This window comes from Mustela nigripes, chromosome 2 (assembly GCF_022355385.1).
Source record: "Mustela nigripes isolate SB6536 chromosome 2, MUSNIG.SB6536, whole genome shotgun sequence".
NCBI lineage: Eukaryota > Metazoa > Chordata > Mammalia > Carnivora > Mustelidae > Mustela > Mustela nigripes.
In genome coordinates this window covers 208524694-208546793 of record NC_081558.1, presented here as the reverse complement: position 1 = coordinate 208546793, position 22100 = coordinate 208524694, and the positions used below count along the sequence as shown (strand labels likewise).

Below are 22100 nucleotides of genomic sequence, written 5' to 3'. Positions count from 1 at the left end.
AGTATTTGATTTTCTTTTGATCTAATTTTCTATTATTGGTTCTGTTCCTTCTTTCCTGTCCTTTTTTAGATTATTTAAATCTTTTAGTATTCCACTTTATCTGTTCACTTTTTTAGCTATATCTCTTCATATTAATTTTTTAAAGGTTTTATTTATTTCTTTGAAACAGAGAGAAAGAGAGAATGAGCAGGGGAGGGGCAGAGGGAGAGGAACAGAGTGGGGGGCAGGGGCGGGAGAAGCAGACTTCCTGCTGAACAGGGATTTCCCACATGGAGCTAGATCCCAGGATCATGACCTGATCCAGAGGCAGATACTTAGCTGACTGAGCCATCCAGGTGCCCTTCTTCATATTAATTTGTTTAGTGGTTGTTATAGAGACTACAATATACACCCCTAAACTTTTAGAGTCTACTTCAAGTTACTATTTCATAAGAAAATGTAGAAGCCTTACAATCATATACATCTTGTTTCTCTCCCCTCTTTCTATTATAATTATTATACATATATTATTTCTAAATATATTAAGAATACCACTGATGTTATAACTTTTGCTATATAGCATAAAGAATTTAGAAAGAGAAAAACAGTCTATTATACTTACCCAGATATTTATGATTTCTGTTGCTCCCCCTTGGTTCCTGAAGTTCCAAGATTCCCTCCAGTATCACTTACCTTGAGCCTACAGGACTCCCTTTAGCATTTATTTTAGAGCAGGTCTGATGGCAAAGAATTCTCTTACTTTTTCTTAATCTGAGAATGCCCTTATTTTACCATCATTCCTAAAGAATATTTTCTCTAGATATAGAATTCTGGTTTTAACGGTTCTTTTCTTTAAGCACTTTGAAGATGTTATTCTACTGTCTTCTGGCCTTCATGGTTTCTGGTGAGAAATCCTCAGTCATGTGAGTCATTACTCCATTATATATAATGTGTTACTTATCTCTGGCTGTTTTCAAGATTTTGCCACTATCTTTATTTTTCAACAGTTTGATTAGATGTGTCTAGGTGTGATTCCCTCTTAGTTTATCCTGTTTAAGATTTGCAGAGCTTCCTGAATCTACGAATATATGCTTTTCACCAAATTTGAGGTGTTTCAGTGATTAATTCTTCAAACACTTTGCTTCTGTTCCAATTCTTGCACTCTTTCCATCTGGTGCTCTAACAACAGGATGTTAGACCCTTTGATCTTGTCCCATAGTCCCCTGAGACACTGCTAATTTTTTTTCAATTAATTTTCTCTCCTTCAGATCCAGTTATTTTTATTGATCTGTCTTGAAGTTCACTGACTCCATTCTGCTGTTAAACTCATTCACTGAGCTTTTTCATTTCAGATACTGTCATTTTCCTTTCTAAAATTTGCACTGCAATCTTTTTTGCATACTTTCTATTTCTCTGCTGACCAATTCTAACTTTCCATTTGAAGGCGTTTGCCATTATCTTATAGGCATGATTCTATTAGCCACCTTAAAGTATTTGTGAGTTAATTCCAACATCTGGGCCATCTCAGGATTTACATCATTGATTGTCTTTTCCTTTGAGAAATGATCACATTTTCCGATTCTTTGTGTGTCAAGTAAATTTGTTTGTATCATGTATATTTTGAATATTATGCTGTAAGATTCAAAATCCTGTTTAAAAAAAAATCTGGGGGTGTCTGTGTGGCTCATTCATCAAGCATCTGCCTTCAGCTTGGGTCATGATCCCAGGGTCCTGGGATTGAACCCCACATCAGGCTCCCTGATTCTCCCTCTCCCACTCCCCCTGCTTGTGCGCATGTGCTCTCTCTCTTTCTCTTGCTCTCTCTCTGTCAAATAGACAAATAAAATCTTAAAAAAAAAAAAAACTGCAGAATGTTGATTTTGTTTTGTTTTGCTTTGCTTTGCTTTGCTTTGCTTTGGTTTTAGCAGACAATCAACCCAGTTGAGTTCAGATCATAATTGCTGTATCATCTTCTGTTTATGAGGTTCCAGGATCAGGTCAGTTGTCAAAGCCTTTGTAGTACTACATTTAGGTCTGTCCTGGGCATATGCAACTCTGGACAACTTAGGGCTGGTGTTAGTTTACCTAAAGAATTGGAGGATCTACTTCTCCAACTCTCTCTTCTCCAGAATTTGTCCACTTGCCCACTCCAGGGGCCCCTTTTCTCAGTCTTCTAGCCAAAAGGTATAGTTTCTGTCAGAGTTTTGGGCCACAACAAGGCTTCCTTCAGATCAAAGTTGGGACCTAAAAGGAAGGGAGATGAGAAACTCACCCCTGAATCGATTATTCTTCAAGTTTTGACTCCCCTCCTCAATCTGCCTGCTGTTACTTTTCAGAGTCCTCAGGTAGTTGCTCCTTTGTCCAGGGTTTCGGATGTCATTAGTGTGAGAGGTAGGCTATGATGGTAAAGTCCATCTTGACTAGGATCAGGACCTAGTCTTTTCTTTTATTCAAGTTATTTTTTAAAAGCAATTCAGGTACTGTTGAGGGCTCTAATATTTCTTTCTCTCATCCCCTTTTCTTCCTTCCATGTCGAGAGCCCACAGCCTGAATTTGTGATTTATTGCTCCTGTGCACTGTATGCTTTTAGTATGCATATCATCCATATATATTATATAGTATAGTTTTATAAGTTTTTAAACTTTACATAAAATGGCCTCATAATATAAATATCTAGTATACAGTCAACTTCCACAAACTCTCCAAATTTGCTTAAAAAGAATGTATCTGCTCTACTGTTGAGGGAGGAATTACATGTATGATTATTGTTCGAGATTATGCATTGTGTTCAAATCTTTTACGCTCTTACTAATTTTCTGTCTTATTGTTCTATCAATTACTATGGAAGGTTTGTTACATTCTCTCACTATAAATGTGGAGAAATATTTGTCAATAGTTTCCTGTAATCATGTAAGTTTTTGATATATATATATATATTTTTTTTTTAAGGTGATTTTGTTAGGCACAATCCAGGTGGCTGTATCTTAGTGAACTATTCCTTTAAATTGGTGCCGCCACTCCAGAAAATAGTATAGAGGTTCCTCAAAAAGTTTAAAATAAAGCTACCCTACAATCCAGCATTTGCACTACTAGGTATTTATCCAAAGGATACAAACATAGTGATTCGAAGTGGCACCTGCACCCCAGTGTTTATAGCAGCATTGTCCACAATAACCAAACTATGGAAAGAGCTTAAAAGTCCATCAACAGATGAATGGATAAAGATGTGGCATATGGATCCATTCCATACAATAGAATATTCCTCAGCCAACAAAAAAAAAAAAAAAAAAAGAAATCATACTGTTTACAATGATGTGGATGGAACTAGAGGGTATTATCCTAAGGAAAATAAGTCAGTCAAAGAAAGATAATTACATGTGGAATTTAAGAAACAGAAAAGATGAACATAGGGGAAGGGAGGGAAAAATAAAAGAAGATGAAATCAGAGAGGGAGACAAATCATAAGAAACTCCTAACTCTAAGAAACAAACTGAAGATTGCTGGAGGGGAGGTGGGGGAGGGGATGGGCTAATTGGGTGATGGGCGTTAGGGAGGGCACATGATGCAATGAGCACTGGGCATTGTATGCAACTGACCAATCACTAAATTCTACCTGTGACACTAATAATCCACCATATGTTAATTGATTATAAATAAAATTAAATTTTTTTAAAAATGAACGTTGCTTTTATAATATGTAATGACTATGTTATTCTCCCTAATTGTACTTTTATAATTAAAAACTATTTCGTTTGATATTGTTGTAGCCATACTAGCTTTCTTTTAATTAGCATTCTCCTATTGTGTATTCCTCATTATTTTATTTGCCGAGAGGTTGGATCCTGGGAAAGTTGTGCTCAGCTTTGGCTCAGCCCCGCGATCTCATGTGGGCTCCCCTTAAGAGTCACACCTCTCTGATGGAAAGACCAGTATAATCATGGGATGCAGCTTGCACTTTTTGTGTCCTACTTTTTAAATAGTCCATGAGGGCCTAGTGCTGTGCTCAGGGCCACCCAAAAGAAGGAATTTGTCGCTGATAGTTTTTTCCAGGGAGCTGGACTGGGCCCCAAAGCCATGCTGGTAAGTTTTCTGCAGACCACTTCTCTGTGGTTCAGTGAAAAGGCTTTCACATTTTGGGGTAGAATTGGGGCTTCTCTAAACTGTGACTGAAGAATGAGTGTGAATGAATGTTCTTTTCTTCCTGAGAGATGTTCGGGCCATAACAACAAAAAGAGTTTGTTGTTCTGGACTTTTCTGCATGTCAGGCATTGTACATGGTGCTTTATGTAGATTAACTCATTTATTCTGAAAACAACCCTAAAGAATATATTCTTTTTTTTTTCTAAAGCATATATTCTTATCACCCTTTTTCTGATGGAGAAACTGAGCTCCAAGTGTGTATGACCTGCTTGAGGTGACACAGGAGGCTGATAAAGCCAGGACTGAAACCCATAAGTCTGACTCATGTCCTTGACCCTGTTTCCTAGATATGAGTATTCTGTCACTGATCTTAGACATTGAGTCACCTCTAGTGCACACCATCCTGACTTTGGAGGAATGCTTCCCACCTCTTCATGGTTTGGTGACCCCATGGACCATTAGGGGGGAGAAGAGACAGAGAGGGATTGACAGAGAGCCTCCCTGGTAGGATCTCCCAAGAGCCCTTCCTCACTCACTTCCCCCTTCGTGGCTGCTGATGCATTCTTCCCACTCCTTGTTGCCAGGGTCTCCCAAAGGCACTGGCCTATTTATCTCCTTTGAATTTACTTTGCTCATTGGTCTTCTCCCCAACCCACCTTTGACCTAGAGTAAACCTAGACAGATCCCTTGCTCATCTTCCCAGGCTCCTAAAAAGGAATGGTACACCCAACTGGACCGACATGTCTTCCTTGCACTCAAGCTGAGGGCTGCCTGCTTGGCTCTTCCTGCACTGGGAATACCAGACCAGGAAGGCCTCAGCTTTCCTTGAGGGGAGATGGTTTCTCTAAGAGAGAAGGGTATAGATTTGGGGGGAGAAAGGAGGTACTTTAAATGTATAAAGGAGCATTTTTGATAACAACTGAAGAGACGCAGTCCTTGCTTCTATCTTCTCTATCACGGCTTTAGAGAAGAGGTAGCATAAAGCATGATGCAGTGGTCAGAGGAAAACCCAGTAAAGTCATCCTCCTGGGCTCCTGGGGCACTTGCTTCATCTTTGCCACGCCTCCAGTCAAATTCCAGATTTTGATCGCCACCCAAATCCTATAGTTAGACAAAAGTTCCTGCCAGTAAGCCTTGAACAAGTTACAAGGGGGCAGGGGGACATCAGTCTACTGTAAGTCCCCAATATAACTTTGAGGAAGGCAATAGGTATCATAATGGACCCAGAAGAAAGACCACTGGGGCCAGGAGTCTGAGAACTTATAACCCAGCCCTGTCACCAAGGGTCAACTCGGTATAGCCTTTGACAACCCAGCCCCAGCCTGCCCTGCTTATCCACAGGGAGGCATGGGGGAATTAGAAACTCTTACTGAACCCCATGACGTCTTTAACACCCTTCCAACTGGGAATCATCCATGATTCACTCAATCCTTGTAATATCTGCCATTTCATCAACACTGTGGGCCAGGCGTATTGATGCGTTATCACACCCGGCCCTCCCCCAACAACACAGTGAGGTCGTTCCCATTATCTTCCTTTTCCGAAATGGGGAGAGTAACTTGCCAAGATGCCAGAGCTGCTTGGGGAGGAGGAAGGATTCGGATCTGGGTCTGTCTAACCCCAGAACGGATAGATACTCTTTCTTGTCCATCACTCAGCCTCTGGCACTTGACCAGTTTACTCAGCCTGCGGCCCCTTGAAAGAAAGTAAAAGACACAGATAGATGGAAACTCTGCCCAGAAAATGGGCACTTCCGGAGCAAAACGGCCATAGTGACGGGCCTTGCAAACAACATCTTCCAACCAGTAAGCACAGGGCCATCTCCCTTCCACAAAGAGGCTCCCTTTTGTCCACAGAGCTCTACACAGAAACAATAACTCGATCACCCAGGAGACCACAGAACAAAGGGAAGGAGATAGATACGGACAGAATAGGGTATAAATAAGATGCCGCACGGGCAGAGAGGGGCAAATGATTTAAAGGCAGAACACACCAGGATATTTGGCGTGCAGGCTTTTAAATTATGCCCACACTCCTTATATGAGGTGTGTACACAAATGAGTCTGTATTTTCAACTACGTCACATGTCCTGTTTTGCAACCAAAAACAATATTTGTGCTTCATGTCCTGCACTGTGGTGTTTTATACACAGAATTACCTGGCACCGCTCCTGTCCCCAAGATGCAAATTAACGTTTTTCATGGGGAGTTGGTGGGGGGAGCTTGCAGAGGGGAGGCTGGGGGAGGGGAGCAAGCGTACTCCGCAGGCCACACTCGGGTGCTGACATTGCTGGGCATGATGGATGCTGGCAGCGCTGTTGCTTAGCAACCCAATACCCTTCAAGAAAATCCAGCAGTCTGCTGGCTTGCAGAAGCAAGCAGGGCTGGTTCAGCATGGCATTGGGCATGGAAAGATAATAATGGTTTTGTTCCAGTTATTAATAATCATTCCTCCTGATTTCCTGTATAGATCAACATACCTGAGGGTACCCAGAGCCGTACACCGGGTTGGGGCTGGAAAAAGCCCAGGGTTTTTAAATTACCTCGAAATGGGCTTCAGAGAGTAGTGGAATTTTACTGGCTGGTCCCATGATGCTCCTTCAATCCCGGGCCCTTTGCACAACATAAAGGCAGATCTCCACGGCGTGACTCACCAGCATACCTCCAGATAGTTGTTTGTCAGCCCTGCCATGAGTCATGCTTTCTTCAGCTTTCTTTTTTCTCAAAACTGAAACACTTGACATTTTAGAATGGGGTTGGGGGAAGGTTTTTAAAGAAATTTTTTGTCACTCTGTGGCTTTGTGTGCAAGCGTGGGGGTGTGTGGGAAGAGGTGAGTAATGGCTGCCCGAACAGGTAAACATGAGTGAGGTTCTCCACGCCGTCGGTCGCCTGGAAAGTGATCGGAGTCGAGGAGGCAGTCATCTGTGTCACAGAGGGATGGGAACGCCCCTGGGCTACATCCTAGGAAGGACGATGCCCTGGTTATCCTTCTACTTCCCACCCATTCCTTTCAAGCAACCTGCTGCTCCCTGCATCCCCCAAGAAGAAAGAGGTCTGCTTCATTCTGTGCGGTTTAGATAACAGGACCGTTGTAAGGCTTTCAGAAAAATCCTGCAGGAGTTAACAAGCAACAAGGAAAACTGGGATTTCAGACGAGAAAAGAGAAGCACAATACCAACACAGAAATTGTGTCAGACCAGGCAGATGGCAAGATCCCTGCGTTTGGGTTAATTGGTGAATTCCCTGATTCTGACATTAATTGGCTGTGTGATGAACTTCTGCTTCTTTTGCATGGCCCAGTAAAGTCTCATCCTCTCTACAAAGTCCTCAGCCTCTTAGACTTACCCACTTAGCACATGGTTTTCTCTCCTAAAATATGAGCACCTCAAAGTCAAGCACCCTTTCATGCATCTCTGTATCACGTTACCCTGGCACCACGTCAACTCTATAGTAGATGCTCAGCGCATGCTGCCTGTTTGTAGGAGAGATAGAGAGATGAAAGAATTCATTAACCAGCCCAATAACTACATCTAATTAACCTCTTGGGGCCCCTATTTTTTCACGCGCTGAACAATACACACTGTCCACTGACAGGAAAGTAACAAGGGTCTGGGAAATGTTTTGAATGTCATACAATGCCAAGTCATAATAAAACATTATTAGAAAAGAAAAGGTAGGGCACCTGGGTGGCTCAGTCTGTTAAGTGTCTACCTTCAGCTCAGGTCATGATCCCGGGATCCTGGGATCAAGCCCTGAATTGGTCTCCCTGCTCTGTGGGGAACCTGCTTCTCCCTCTCCCTCTGCTGCTCCCCCTGCTTGTGTGCCTGTTCACTCTCTCTCTTTCTCTCTCTCTCTGTCAAATAAATTTAAAAAAAAAATCTTAACAACAACAAAAAAGAAAAGATAATGATTACCAAAAGTGTCTCCGAAGTCAGGGATCAAGGCCAATTCTACACACAGGTAAGCTGGGGAAGGAGAAAGTTTGAGCTGATACAAAATACTTCTCCCATCAGGCGGGGGTAATGCTTGAAATTTCCAAAACATTCGCTTCTTCGATTAAGACATCACCGATCCTTGTTAAAAATGTAAATGTTCTCTTGCAGCAACTACATATTAATCCATTATTAACCTCGAGTGCTTCAGCTAAACTTATTAAGTCGACTTGCCGAGTGAAAGGGACGTAAGACAAGTAATTACTTTTTACTCTTTATTAGGAAAATGTTTAAACATGCAAAACCGAAGGCAATCATATAATAAACCCTTCTATGTTCATAACCAGCTTCAACAATTATCGTCCTAAAACCAATCTGGTTTCATCTATCGCCCCCCCCAAACTGAACTATTGTGAAGCAAATCCAAAACCTTTTTCATATTTCATGTGTGCATATTTTAGGACAAAGCTCCAAAATTGAAATACTGTTAACATTATCACAATATCAATATCATACCAAAAAAAAAAAAAGAGAGAGAGAGAGAAGAAACAACAAACAACAACAAAAAACAGAAAGAAACAATAATTCCTTAACATGGTCAAATATCTGGTCAGTAGTTAGCATTCAAATAGCCCCAAAGGAACAGTTCAGTTTTGAGGTAGAAGTAGCGTTAGGTCCGGTATATAGCAGGTGCTGGTTCTAGGTCTCCCAGGGGAAGAAGGGGCCACGGCATGACTATCATCCGTTTCATTGTTCTGTTTTGTTTTCCAGTTTCACGACTGTCAAGAGCGATCCACGTAAGGGAAAAGACATGAATGTGTAAGCCAAAATATGAATTACTCTCCCTATCAGCCAATGACACTCACCAGCTTCCCCCAGCTGTCATAAAAATAATTAAGAGTTAGGTTTCCTTAACCTGGCAATACTAGGACTTGAGTAGTTAATCCCATTGTGAAAGTCACCTGATTAAAGATAAGCCAGCTGTACTTGCCTGAGCCTCAGTTTCCTTGTACAATGGAGGTAGTAACAGGGCATACCCCACAGGGCTCTTCAGAGAATTAATAGAAGATAATGTATGTAAAGCACTTAGAAAAGCTCCTGGCACAGTAAACCCATAAGGAACATCAACTATTATATCGTTATTCCCCGGCCTCCTTGGAAATCAAAACTTGGGCAAACCGATGCTTGATGAAGATCCTAATGGTCTTCTCATGGCCACCTCCTCTGCTTGACAAAACACCGAATCTGAAATATTTTAAGCTAGTGCGCCTCAAAGTGTACTCTTCAGACCACCTGCACCAACATCACCCCAAGTGATTATTTCAATGTGGATTGCTAAGCCCTCAGCAGTTCTTAGGGACGCTAAATCTTGAGAACTTCTGCCTTAAGTTCACCCGAATGTACAGTAACTTTCCATTCAGAGGGAAAAGACAGACAGCGCAGTGTGGCAGAAAGAACCAGGGCCCCGGAATTAGGAGGTCAGCAGTAGAACTTGGCCATCCTCATTTACCTGCAGAATGGAACTGGTAACATCTTCCTTACTGGGGCCACAGGGAGAGCCAAATGGAATCCTGAAGATGGGCAAATACTTCCCATTAATCAATCAGCGCGTGGTATTACTGAGTTATGTTATTATCCCAATTCCAAGAACCTAAATATAGAATTCCTATTTGGTGCTTCCAAAAGCAGACCATGTGTTCTAACGATGTTCATGACAAAGGATCGTATTCATGGCAGTCTCGTTCATTCATTCATTAATAAATATTTATTGAGGGACAGTTCTTTGCCAGGAACCGTGCTGGCATAAACCAGGGGGAAAACAGTCATATTCCCTGTCTTCTAAGCACTTAGAAGGCTCTGAAGTACCACAGGTCAAAGACCAGACGGGGTGGGGGCATCATAAAGCTCACAGAAGTCAAGAGCTAGAAAAGGACCTTCAAAGATACAGTTCCTTCACAGAACTGGTGAGAAGTCAGAGACCCAGAGAGGGGACATGGCTCCACGTCCCTTAGGGAGAAAGTAGCTAGAAAGGTACTCACTTCTTAGTTCTCGGAACTGCTCTTCCTCTGTGTTACTCTTTCCTGCACCAAGAAAAGCAAAGAAGCAAAACAAATACTGAGTTGTTTTTTTCTCCATGTCATCAGAATGAATCATTTGAGTTGACAGCAACAAAATTCTTCCCACTATGCAGAACTATTACATTTTTTTATTTCTCATTTAATTTAAAAGCAAGTTACAAAACTGCATACAGAATGGGATCTCGTTTTTGTAAAGGAGGTATCTGTGGCATACAGAGAAAAAGGGCTATACAAAATAAAGATTATCAATAGATAGTTCCTAGGGGCTACAATTATGGACACTTTTTATTTTCTTCTTTATACTCCTGGAACTTTCTCAGAATTTTCTTAAATGTTCTACAAGGAACACAAATTACTTCTGTAACACCAAAAAAATGTTATTTCAAAAATAACGTTGGTTTCTTTTTTTTCTTTTTAAAGTCCATGTGTTTTGCCTTTTTGAAACTAAATCTCACCTCATGAGAGTTTTCTAGAATCTTTTTGTCCAAATTAATTCCAAAAATTAAATGCAGTCTTCATTCTCCAACAAAAGAGATGTGGCATGAAAGATTCACCTGTCGCCAGACCTCCTCTAAGATACGCTTTGGATTTATCCAGGCAAAGACACACTGTAGTCTTGAATTTGGAATCAACTGATCTACAAATATTTCCTGAACCCTACCAAGTTCAAGGAACAGCATTGTGCCCTGTTCTCAGAGGTCAAAGATACACAAAACATGATCAGAGTCTTCAAGAAATTTGGGATTTCACTGAGGTGGGAAGACATAAAAATATACAAAGTTTAGTAACAAAACGTGATATTGAACAAAGGTGTGATATTGAAAAGCACATTGTGTTTTGGAGCAGCAAAGACTGTCCATCCAAGGAGCCATGGGAACCAAGTGGCAAACAGGAGACCGAGGGCAGTGGGGAGCCATTGAAGGTTTTTATTTTTCAGCAGGGAGGTAACCTAAGATCTGTGTTTCAAGAAGATTAAGGTCTGTAGAATGTACAATCGTATTTGAATAGAGGAGGAAAACAGCTGTAATATACATCAAGTGGAAAGGAAGCAAGGTTTTAGGTCTAGTTCAGCCACTAATATGGCAACTCTGAACCTGTCGTTTCTACTGCCTATGACTAGTTCCCTCACCAGACAAATGGGAGAACAGATTCGAATCTCTAAGCCCTGCCCAGCTGTCAAAATTCTTTAGTTCCATGATCCAAGCAAGAGTTGCAGTGGTGAAGAGAGGAATGGTGCCTCTCGGACAGAGCTTCTAAGTCATCTCAGGCACCAACAAAATAAGGTCAGATACTCCCTTCTTACTCTTATTTTTAAGCCCTTGGGTGGTTTTGCAGCAAATACTTTCTTTTCACGTGTTCTAATGAGAAATAACCTATATACCATAAAATTCACCCTTTTAAAATAGACAATTTAGCAGTTTTTCACATATTCACAAAGTCATACAAACCTCACCACTGTCTAAGTCCAGAACATTTTCATCACCTGATAAAAGAAATCCTGTGACCGTTAGCAGTCACTCCCCACCCGTCCCCAGCCCTTGGCGATCACCACCGTACTTTCTGTCTCTGTCAATTTGCTTTTATGCGGACATTTCATATAAATGGAATCATACAATCTGTAGCCTTTTGTGTCTGGTTTTGATCATTTCTTTCGTTCTATTATCAATATCTACCCACATGGTAGCCTGTATAAATTCATCCTTCTTATGGCTGAATAATATTCCGTTGTATAGATAGGCCACATTTTATCTGTTCATCCATCAATGGACATCCAGGTTTTCTCTACTTTTTGGCAATGCATTAATGTTATGCTCTTATTTTTCAAGGAAAAGCTATCACAGGAGCTGCCACGGCTTGAATTTAAAAAGAAGTGGAAATTTGGGATGGAGGGAGGGTGGTCACTCCTGGACAGTGACAAAACCATTTTCATCCACAGTAACTGTTGTAGACATTCATTCCAACACCTTTTTCCATAGATAACGCAGGGGTAAACAAAATAATTGTATCTCCAGAGAGTGTGTGACTTTAAGTGAAAATTTTTGAGCAGCAAAGCCCATTCCATGGATTAAAAAATGCCACAGGATTAGGGGATAATCTTTAGCTTTCATGTTCTGCCAATGAGAGAGAATTGAGTTTGTAGATTCCCAGGCATGACGGAAGTAGCGTCTCAGCCTATGTGTGACCTGCTTTTCACTCTGTAAACAACCAATTCAGACCCAGGCATTTCAGAGTTTCAGCATTTCTTCTCCTTTTCCCACAGTCCAGGCTGTGAATTTCCTCACTGTATTTTTAGGAGCAGGAGAAACATGAAACACCACTGACCTGCCGATATCCGTGTTACAATGTAAGACCCAAGATGACCTTGTCTTTTCCTAAATCAAACTGAATGAAAAATAAGACCAATAAAATATTTATCCTGTTGACATGAGACCTCTGAGTTTAGACCTTCCGAAGTGCGGGGGGCTGAGGGGAACGGGAAAAAAGTAAAACTCAGCTGTATGTTTCCTTCTTGTGGTCCTTTAATAGAATTTCAAAATTATCATACCAGTCAGAAAAAGAGTAGAGCATTTGAGAGCTTTATCACCGAGGAAAAACATTTACTAAGCACCTGTTGTGTGCCAAGAGTGAGGAGTTCCATGGTCTCTTGTAATCTATTCAAAGAGAGAAGATCTAGCCATTAAAAATCACCACAGTTTGCTGGTGGCTTGGGGGAGGAGAGAATGGAGAGTAACTGCTAATGGACATGGCATTTCTTGTTGGCCAGACGAAATGTTCTTGAATTAGACAGTGGTAGTAGTAGCACAACCTCCTGCAGATAACAACCACTGAAATGTACATTTTTAAAGGGTATACAAATATATGGTATGTGAACTATATCTCAATAAAATAAAAAATGGAAATGATGATAATGCACATGGTACTATTAACAAAAAGAGTGAAAAAATGTCTGGAGGTAGGGTACAAGACAGGTCTTCTTTCAATCTCAGGTTGGCTCCTGAGCAAAAACTGTAGTAAACTTCTCTGCATTTGTTGATGCCCTCCCCAGGCTCTTTCCACAGGGCCCAGGTCTCCCCCAGTTCCCAGCTTGTCCTGGCTCAATGGATACCCCTGTGTACTGACTCCATGGAAGTTCTCGTAACTACTTTGCCCCCAAGGATGTGTTTCAAGTGAATGCTGCCTGGCTTACAACGTGATTTGGAAATATGCTGCTGGCTGTGTTTTATGCATTTTATCAAGTGTTTTTTAACTTTGTACTAGCTGCAACCATGAAGGGCACAGTTTTAGAAGGTTGAAGTTAAATAATAATTTCACACCAGGAAACACTCAGCTGGGGCCACCTATCCAAAGCTGCCTAGGTGGTCAATATTCTGGAGCCCTGGAGGTGGAGTCACATCAGGAGGCTGCTTAGTGGCCACCTGGAGAGTTGGGGGCTGGACAATATCACAGTTGAGCCCATGGACTCTTGGAAGATGACTGGCCGTATAAGCTTGCATGTGTTCATTAACCTCGCTAGACCTCAGTTTCCTCTTCTGTCAAACAGGGGTGATCATATCTATAGGTAACCCACAGGGTTTTGAGTAAATGAGTCTATGGTGCTTGGAGATATGACTGGCATGCACTCACCACTTAAGAAACGGTGGCCACTATTAGGAATATTACTACTTCTTGGGCTGTTGCTAACTGTCCTTAAGGAAGGAAGGTGTTTGTCATATCTAATGTCTTTCAAGGAGGCTGGCAACCTGATTGGGCACATTTCAATTGTCAACCCACTTAAACTGTTGCACTCTAAAATGAGACAGTGAAGTTATGGATCCTGGAGGAACTTAAGTCAAATACCATGATGGAACCAACAAATGAGATTTTTGCATTTTGACATTGCTCATCAGCTGTAGACTTTAAACTGCTTAAGCCCAAGTGCCCACTCCTCACAGGTTCTCAAAGGCTGGTATGGGATTGTCTGTGTCAGAACCATGTGGGGTGCACTTGTTTAAAATAGGAAATTGCCAGGCCCCACCTAGAACTGCTCCCCATGAAGGCTTGAGGGAATAACTCTGCATTTGAAGGAGCTCCTCACAGCCTCTTGGGACAGCTATATGTAGAAGAATGAAACTCGACCATTCTCTTACACCATACACAAAGATAAACTCAAAATGGATAAAAGACCTCAACATGAGACAGGAATCCATCAGACTCCTAGAGGAGAACATAGGCAGTAATCTCTTCAATATCAGCCACAGAAACTTCTTTCAAGATATGTCTCCAAAGGCAAAGGAAACAAAAGCGAAAATAAACTTTTGGGACTTCATCAAAATCAAAAGCTTCTGCACAGCAAAGGAAACAGTCAAGAAAACAAAGAGGCAACCCACGGAATGGGAGAAGATATTTGCAAATGACAGTACAGACAAAAGGTTGATATCCGGGATCTATAATGAACTCCTCAAACTCAACACACATGAAACAGGCAAACATATCAAAAAATGGGCAGAAGATATGAACAGACACTTCTCCAATCAAGGCATGCTGGAGGGTAAGTGAGAGCCATAGCACTAGATTTGGGTCTGCAGCCCAAGTGCCTACTAACAGTGCCAAGCACACGGCAGATGCTTAAGGCATCTTTGTCTTAATAATAGAGAAAAAAAGACAGGGTGCCTGGGTGGCTCAGTTGGTTAAGCATCTGCCTTCAGCTCAGGTCATGAGTCCAGGGTCCTGGGATCGAGCCCCACATCGGGCTCCCTGCTCAACAGAGAGCTTGCTTCTCTCTCTCCCTCTGCCTGCTGCTCTCCTTGCTTGTGCTCTTTCTCTCTGTCAAATAAATAAATAAAATTTTTTTAGAAAAAAGAAAACTAATGAAAAAAATTTATGACTCAGCAAAAATCATGAAAAAATAAATAGGTGGATGAATGGATAATGGATGAATGAATAGATGGATAATGAATGAATGAATGGATGGAAGGATGATGGATGGATGAGGGAGGGATGGATGGATGGATGATGGATGGATGAATGGATGGATAATGAATGAATGGATGGATGGAAGGATGGATGAGAGATGGATGATGGATGATAGATAGATGCATGCATGGACAGATGAAGCAACCACGTATATCAAGTTTCTTTGTTCCTCTTTATCATGTTGTTCCTGAAGAGGAAACCATTAACATTTATTGAGAGAATTTTTTTCAGGGTAAAAGCAACATATGACCGATGCTAAAAACTTAGAAAACACAAAAAAGCAAAAGGAAAGACAAATAAAAATCACCACTCAGAAATTACCATCCTCAACACATTCGTGTAGTTCCTTCTGGTCTTCTGTGTGATGCATATAAACACAGGAGTGCTTAACAAAAATATCATCCTATTATAACCCAGTACTCTCTGAGCCTGCTTTCTTTAACTTAACAATACATTATGAATATTTCCTCAACTCAGGAAATTCTTTTTCAGCATAATTTTAGATGGCAGCATAGTATTCCATCATAGATATGCTATGATTTATTTCAACCCCATCCAGTCATTGAATGTTCAAACTCAGTAATTAACTAAAAATGAAATGTACATGTCGATTCTAATTCACATCTTCAGTGGACATCTGTATTTTTCTAAGTTTCACAGTTGATTTCAATCAGTAGCCAGGATTGATGGCTACTGCCCCCAAAACCCTACTTCTAGAATGTTCTCGGGAAACTTTTGGAGTTAAAACACAAATAAGGAAAATTTCCATGCCTCAAGAACATCAGCAGACCTGGATTATGTAAACTCTGTTGATTTCAGTGTGCACAGCATTGTCACAGATGACAAGAGGAAAAAGCAGGTACTATTGTATCCTCACAAGGGGACCAATGTGTTTCAGCGCGTCCAAGATGGCACCAACTTCATCTCTGATGAGCAACCACTTGGAGAGCCACACAGCAATACTCTGCCAACTGGAATGATTTATTTTTATCATTTCTTTCCCTTTCATTGCTTCAATTAGTTGCCAAGATATGACAGGAGGAGCTTGCTATCTCTTTGGGGCTCGGATATAGAAGAAACTCCTATAAATTTAAAGACTCAAAGATTAAAGAAAGCCCAGAGTTTATAAAATTAGGTGCAATTTCGTGCTTTTGATTTTTTTTAAGATTTTATTTATTTTATTTGACAGAGAGATCACAAGTAGGCAGAGAGGCAGGCAGAGACAGAGGAGGAAGCAGGCTCCCTGCTGAGCAGAGGGCCCGATGCGGGGCTGGATCCCAGGACACCAAGATCATGACCTGAGCCGAAGGCAGCGGCTTAATCCACTGAGCCACCCAGGCGCCCCTCGTGCTTTTGATTTTTAAACAAACACCTGTACCAGTTTCTTCTGGACTATAACAAAGGAAAGGTGATTTCTAAAAGTTAGGAACTGGGGTGCCTGGGTGGCTCAGTGGGCTAAAGTCTCTGCCTCTGGCTTGGGCCATGATCTCAGGGTGCTGGGATCGAGCCCCACATCAGACTCTGTGTGCGGCAGGGAGCCTGCCTCTCTCTCTCTCTCTCTCTGCCTGCCTCTCTGCCTACTTGTAACTTCGGTCATATAAATAAATAAAACCTTAAAAAATTTTTAAAATTAAAATAATAAAAATAAAAGTTAGGAACTGATGCAAAGGGAATTGACGACACACCCCTGAAGGCAGGATCCGTCTTGGTTGCTCTCATTCCTGCAGCATCTGTCATGATCTAGAGCACAGTGAATGGTTGTTAAATGGATTAATACTTGAGTGAATGAATGAATGAATGAATGGATGAAGGGATGGTTCTCTATCCCATTTTAAGCACAATAGAGCACAATAGAGAGGGTCTGAATTACTCAGCTTTCCTGCAGATTTGGTATTAGTCTCCAAAGACCAGCCCCCTCATAACTCCTGTATTGCCTAAAAACTCAAATAGGTAGACCTTTTATCCAGCAATCCTATGCACAGGATCAAAATCCACCAAGCTATATCACCACTCCTGTCTCCCCCTAGAGAGGTACTCAGTTAGCAAAATGAAAATCTTCAGGATCCCTTACCACATCTGGCTCAAGGGGCCATCTGCTAGGTCGCACTAATTCATTTGCTGCCGAAACTGTGGCTGCATTTAAACCCAGGGGTAGAAAAAGCTTCCTTTATACTCAAATCACCTCCCCTGCGCAGTTCCCAGCCCCGTGGGACTGGCTGAGGCCACTGGCCTACTGGGGTTCTTCTGCATCTCCCTTGCTCTGAACTACATGACCCGATAGGCCCAGCCTAACTTACCAGGAACCTCAAAGCAAGCATTCCTCTCTGGGTGCTTTCTCGCTGAGAAAAACAACAAATGACCGCTCTGGCCCCGAGTTTGATGGACACTCCCTTGCGCAGTACATCCCACTTTGGGATCCAGAAAGATCACAGCTCTCCCCTGGGCTGTTCAGAATACCCCCGCACCACACACCCGGGTCCCTGTTCCGCCAGCACGTCCCCTCCAGTGGGCATGCATTCCTTGCCCTAAACTTTTACTTTCGCTTTTACTACAGCCAAATAATTGTGCAAAGAGGGGGGAAAAAAATGGGTAATTTCCCCCCTTTTTTTTTTACCATATAATTTCCTGTTTCCCGCCAAACTCCAACAGAGCCTCTACTGTTCACACGTTTTTATTTGCACCAAAAATACATATACTCTTTTTTTTTCTTTTTTTAGGTAAATGGTGTTCAATGCTTTCTTGTTGACCAGTAGGTCGTGAGAGCTGATGGTTGCTGCAGGAAGCCTGAGGGCTGAGGAGGCCCAGGGAGGAGCTGCTGTGGCTTCTGAGACTGGCTTCCCCACTGAGGCCGGGCAGTGGGAAGGAGAACGGTACTGTCTGAGCCCAAAACACACGCGGCCGGCGGGAGAGCATCTCCCGGGGACCATTTTGCGGGTCAGACCTGATTCTTGCTCGCTGGGTGAGCACCAACACTGAGGTCTGAGCAAGGAAAGCTCTAGAAAGAAACTGTTTCTGAAGCCAGAGGCTACGTCTGCAACGTGAGGAGATGGCTCCCCCCAGTGTCAGGATGGTTCTTCAGAAACCCAAAGGAAACTAAGCCAGAGCCATGACCTTGACTGCTTCAAGGTGGTGTGACCCACAGGCCTGGAAGAGAAGGGGAAGGAGGAGGCAGGTGCCCAGCTTGGGGGGAGAGTTGACCCAGAGCCGGTCCTCCCTCTGTCGCCCCCAGATCCTGCGTTCAATGCTGCAAACCCCCAACACAGTTTTCTCCAAAGATTCAAAAAAGCGACGTGCACAGTTTTCAAAATAAATTCACTGGAGAACAGAACCCCCCCGCCCCCAAAAAGAGAGAGAATTGATGCAGAATTCAGTCCAATATAAAGAAATACACAAATAATGCAAATATTTCCCAAGTCCTTTCAGTGTCACAAAATGTGTAGGGGAAAATCATATTACCATGCTTTGCTCTAAAGATACCAGCCTCAGTAGGCATTTGGCAAAGCTAAAGAAAATGGCCCGAGGCTGGAGGAGTCAATGCTAAAGCAAGGAAAGAAACCTTGAAAGTGCTCTGGTTCACCTTGGAGGCTGGTCCTTTACAGAATGTATCTACTTCAAGCCATTCCCCTTCATGTCAGAAGTTGAGTGTTACTATAAGTTAGGACAGTGTCCCTCTCCTTTATGGGGCACATAAGAAAGTGACAAGATCATGCAGCTCTTTTTTATTTTTTCTGATTATGGTAATGACACATTCTCATTAAAGAAAAATACAAAATATAGTTTGTAATTTTCTTCCTCGGTGTCCTTAAATATTTTCCATGTCGTGAAATATTTTTTGAAAATCTCATTGTAATGGTTGCACAATGTTCTACTTTTAAAACCTTTCTTTAATGCTAAGACATGTTTCCTTTTTTTTTTTTTTTCCTTTCCTGTTTTAAAGTGAAACAAAATAGAGGAACATAAGAGAAAATAAAAAAAGAGAGAGGGAGGGAGGCAAACCATAGGAGACTCTTAACTCCAGGAAACAAACTGGGGGTTGCTGGGTGGGGGGATGGGGTAGCTGGGGGATGGCCATTAAGGAGGGCACATGATGTAATCAGCACTGGGTGTTGTACGTAACTGATGAACCACTGGATTCTAGTCCTAAAACTAATATTACACTAGATTTTAACTAACTAAAATTCGAATAAAAGCTTGAAATATTTTTTAAACAGTGAGTGTAGTAAACATTTTGAACATTAACCTTCATTCAGATTTCTGAGTTTCTGGGTCAAGGGGAAAGTCACTTCATTTGTTGAAACATGCAGTTAAGGGTCTCATGACCCCAGGCCTCTGTTTTCCATGCCAGCATATGGTGCCTTTGCAGAGGAAATACGTCTGGGAAAAATATTTGTTTTGAATTGAAACTCAGCGTAAAATTTAAAAGTTGAGATTTGACATTTAGGTTTTGTTTTCACAACTTTTAAACAATTCAAGGTTATCCAGAGAGAAGGTACTATAAAAGCAGCATGCTAAGTCTTTTCCCTTCTTCTACAGAATAACATTTTTTTTTTCCTTTCCAAATTCCCTATTCTTGCAGAGCAGAAATTATGGCAGTCACACAGCAGGGAAACTGCTGGCTGTTTGTCCACGAGGGTTGGCATCTGGGACCCTGGCCTGTCACTACAGTGTTTTGCCTGTGGTGAGAGTTCAGCAAACACCCACCAATCCAAGAGCAGGTGGAAGGGAGGTTGAAATGCAAAGACATCAGGCTTCAGGGCTTCTGCTGTGTCTCTCCCATACTCCAAATCACCAAGATGTAAGCAGTATACACCGGCATCAGACTCCTATGCTCAGAAGTACATCCTGAGACCCAGGACTGTCATTTCCTCCATGAGCTGCCTGAAAAGGATCTGAGAAATTTCCACACCTACAAAGTGGGGGAGTACCAGACTACCTAATCTTAGAGTTGTCCTGACACTCAACATGAAAATGAAACCATCAAGTAATCACATTAAATAAACCGGTAAATAAATTAAACATTAAATAACTCTAAAATTCAGATAATCACAAACTACTCTGATTGATGGTCACATCCAAGGGGCTGGAGAGCATTGGGAGTAAATATTAAGAAAGTGGAGGGCATCTCCCTGGTGTTATGCAACCTTACAGTTCACTTATAATGATCAATACAATAGAGAGTCTAGAATTTTCCAGGTATGTCTGGCCCCAGAACTTTTGATTTGCATCACATCTAATAACACCCCATATTAGGAAACATGGGTTTGGGGGTTTGATTTCACATAGAATATAAGGTCTCTGAAGGCAAGCACTTTGTTCTGTACCCCGCTGTATCTTCAAGGCATAGAAGAGCTGCCTGCATATAATAGGTACTCAATAAAATTTACATTCATTGCATAATGAATATACTTTCCATTAAGCTAATAGCATCTGAAAAGAGTTTGCATAGTGAAGTGAAACGTGGTTTTTCATGCTCTGCTAGTAAAAGTGTAAATAGGTTAAGATTTTTGAAAAGCAGAAAGTATGGTAAAAGCAGCCTGGTGAAGAACTTATAAAGGGTTCCTACCCTCTCACCAAGTTGTGCTGCTTCTGGAAATTTATTTGGATGTTATTCTAAGTATGAAAAAAAAAAAGTTTGCATTTAAGATGCTCAGGAGATGTAGTATTATTTAAAATGGAAAAAAAAAAAAAAAACACCTGAAAATAATCTGAATTATGTTCAAAAATCATTGAATAACTAAGATACAGAATATCCACTTGATGGGTTATTCTGTGCATAATATGCTTATGGAAATGATGTAACTTAGAAATATTCTTATATTGTAAGCATGTATTCACAAACCATATATAATTTAGTATCCTTTTTTTTCTTGTATTAAGGAAAAAGGCAAGAAACTAAACTATATAGGAATTGCAAGCCATATATGTAATAAATGCATATATATATATATATATATATATATATATATATATATATGTTTTAAAAATTCAGGGAAAAAAAACTAACATTGAGTGCTACTCTGTCAGGCATTTTGTTCTAAATACTTTACATACATCTAACTTCTTTATTTTCCCAATAATCTATAAGGCCGTCACTATTGCAATTGCAATATTCCGTATAATACTGGAAAAATGCTGGGAGATAACACACCCAAATAGTGACAACAGCTGCCCCTGAGTGATCGAAGAGACAGCAACTACACTCCTTGTACTTTCCTGCATTTTTACAAGTGTTTCGTAGTGATGAGAAAACTGCACTCTAAAAGGGTAAGTTAATGAATTAATCTGTGTTCCTATAATATATCTGAACAGGAAAAAACTTTTTAATTGCCCACAGGACCCCTTTATTTCAACAGGGAACTCCGGTCCGTGCTCTACTCACCAGTTCTCTTCTATACAGAAGGGAAAAATAAAAGGAAGCTCCATTTAAGGTGAAATACGTTGAAAATCGGCTATTTTTACGAATGCACAGAAACTGGCCAAGGCTACTGTTGGGTTTCCAGTTTCAAGGTCGCATTTGCTCAAACCCCAAGATAATCTCGGATAACCACTCCGCCCTACCCAGAATGAAGAATTTAGTCACCAGAAGCTCACACGCCCTCACAAATCAACGAGTCAGTGGTGAGATGTGGAGATAAGGGTGTGGAGGTAGAGGAGCAGTCAGGGCCCAGGCACTGGACAAGAAGAATCCGCACCGGCCGCGGGAAGGTTCGTTTCTTTTTCTGCAGCGGGAGGAACTGTCCTTGATACACCCTTTGGAGCGGTAGAAAGAAGGGGTAAAAAGATGCTAATAAAGCTAGCTATGAATGTGAAATTGATCACATGCCACCTATGTATCTAAATGGCAGTTTAAAAACTAGGGACACTAAATCCATCCTACACTAAGGACCATTTAGTAACGCAAGCATTTTATCTTACGGGGCTGTCGGAGCCCCCTAGCTCAATGGGTCCAACCCACTTCTAAAGACCACAAATCCCAGCCTGACTGCGTCCTCTGCGCATGCGGCCTGAAGACCTACGC

At 41.5% G+C, this 22100-nt stretch overlaps 1 long non-coding RNA gene across 1 annotated transcript; it reads right to left on the bottom strand.

Annotated features, from left to right (window-relative positions):
* Positions 1-8321: 8321 nt before the first annotated feature.
* LOC132010325 (uncharacterized) lies at positions 8322-22027 on the bottom strand. The gene is made up of 4 exons (XR_009402213.1): positions 21462-22027; positions 10091-10132; positions 9562-9622; positions 8322-8830 (listed from the first exon to the last, which is right to left on the bottom strand). It is a non-coding gene; the product is annotated as an uncharacterized LOC132010325 (long non-coding RNA).
* Between the last annotated feature and the right edge of the window lie 73 nt (positions 22028-22100).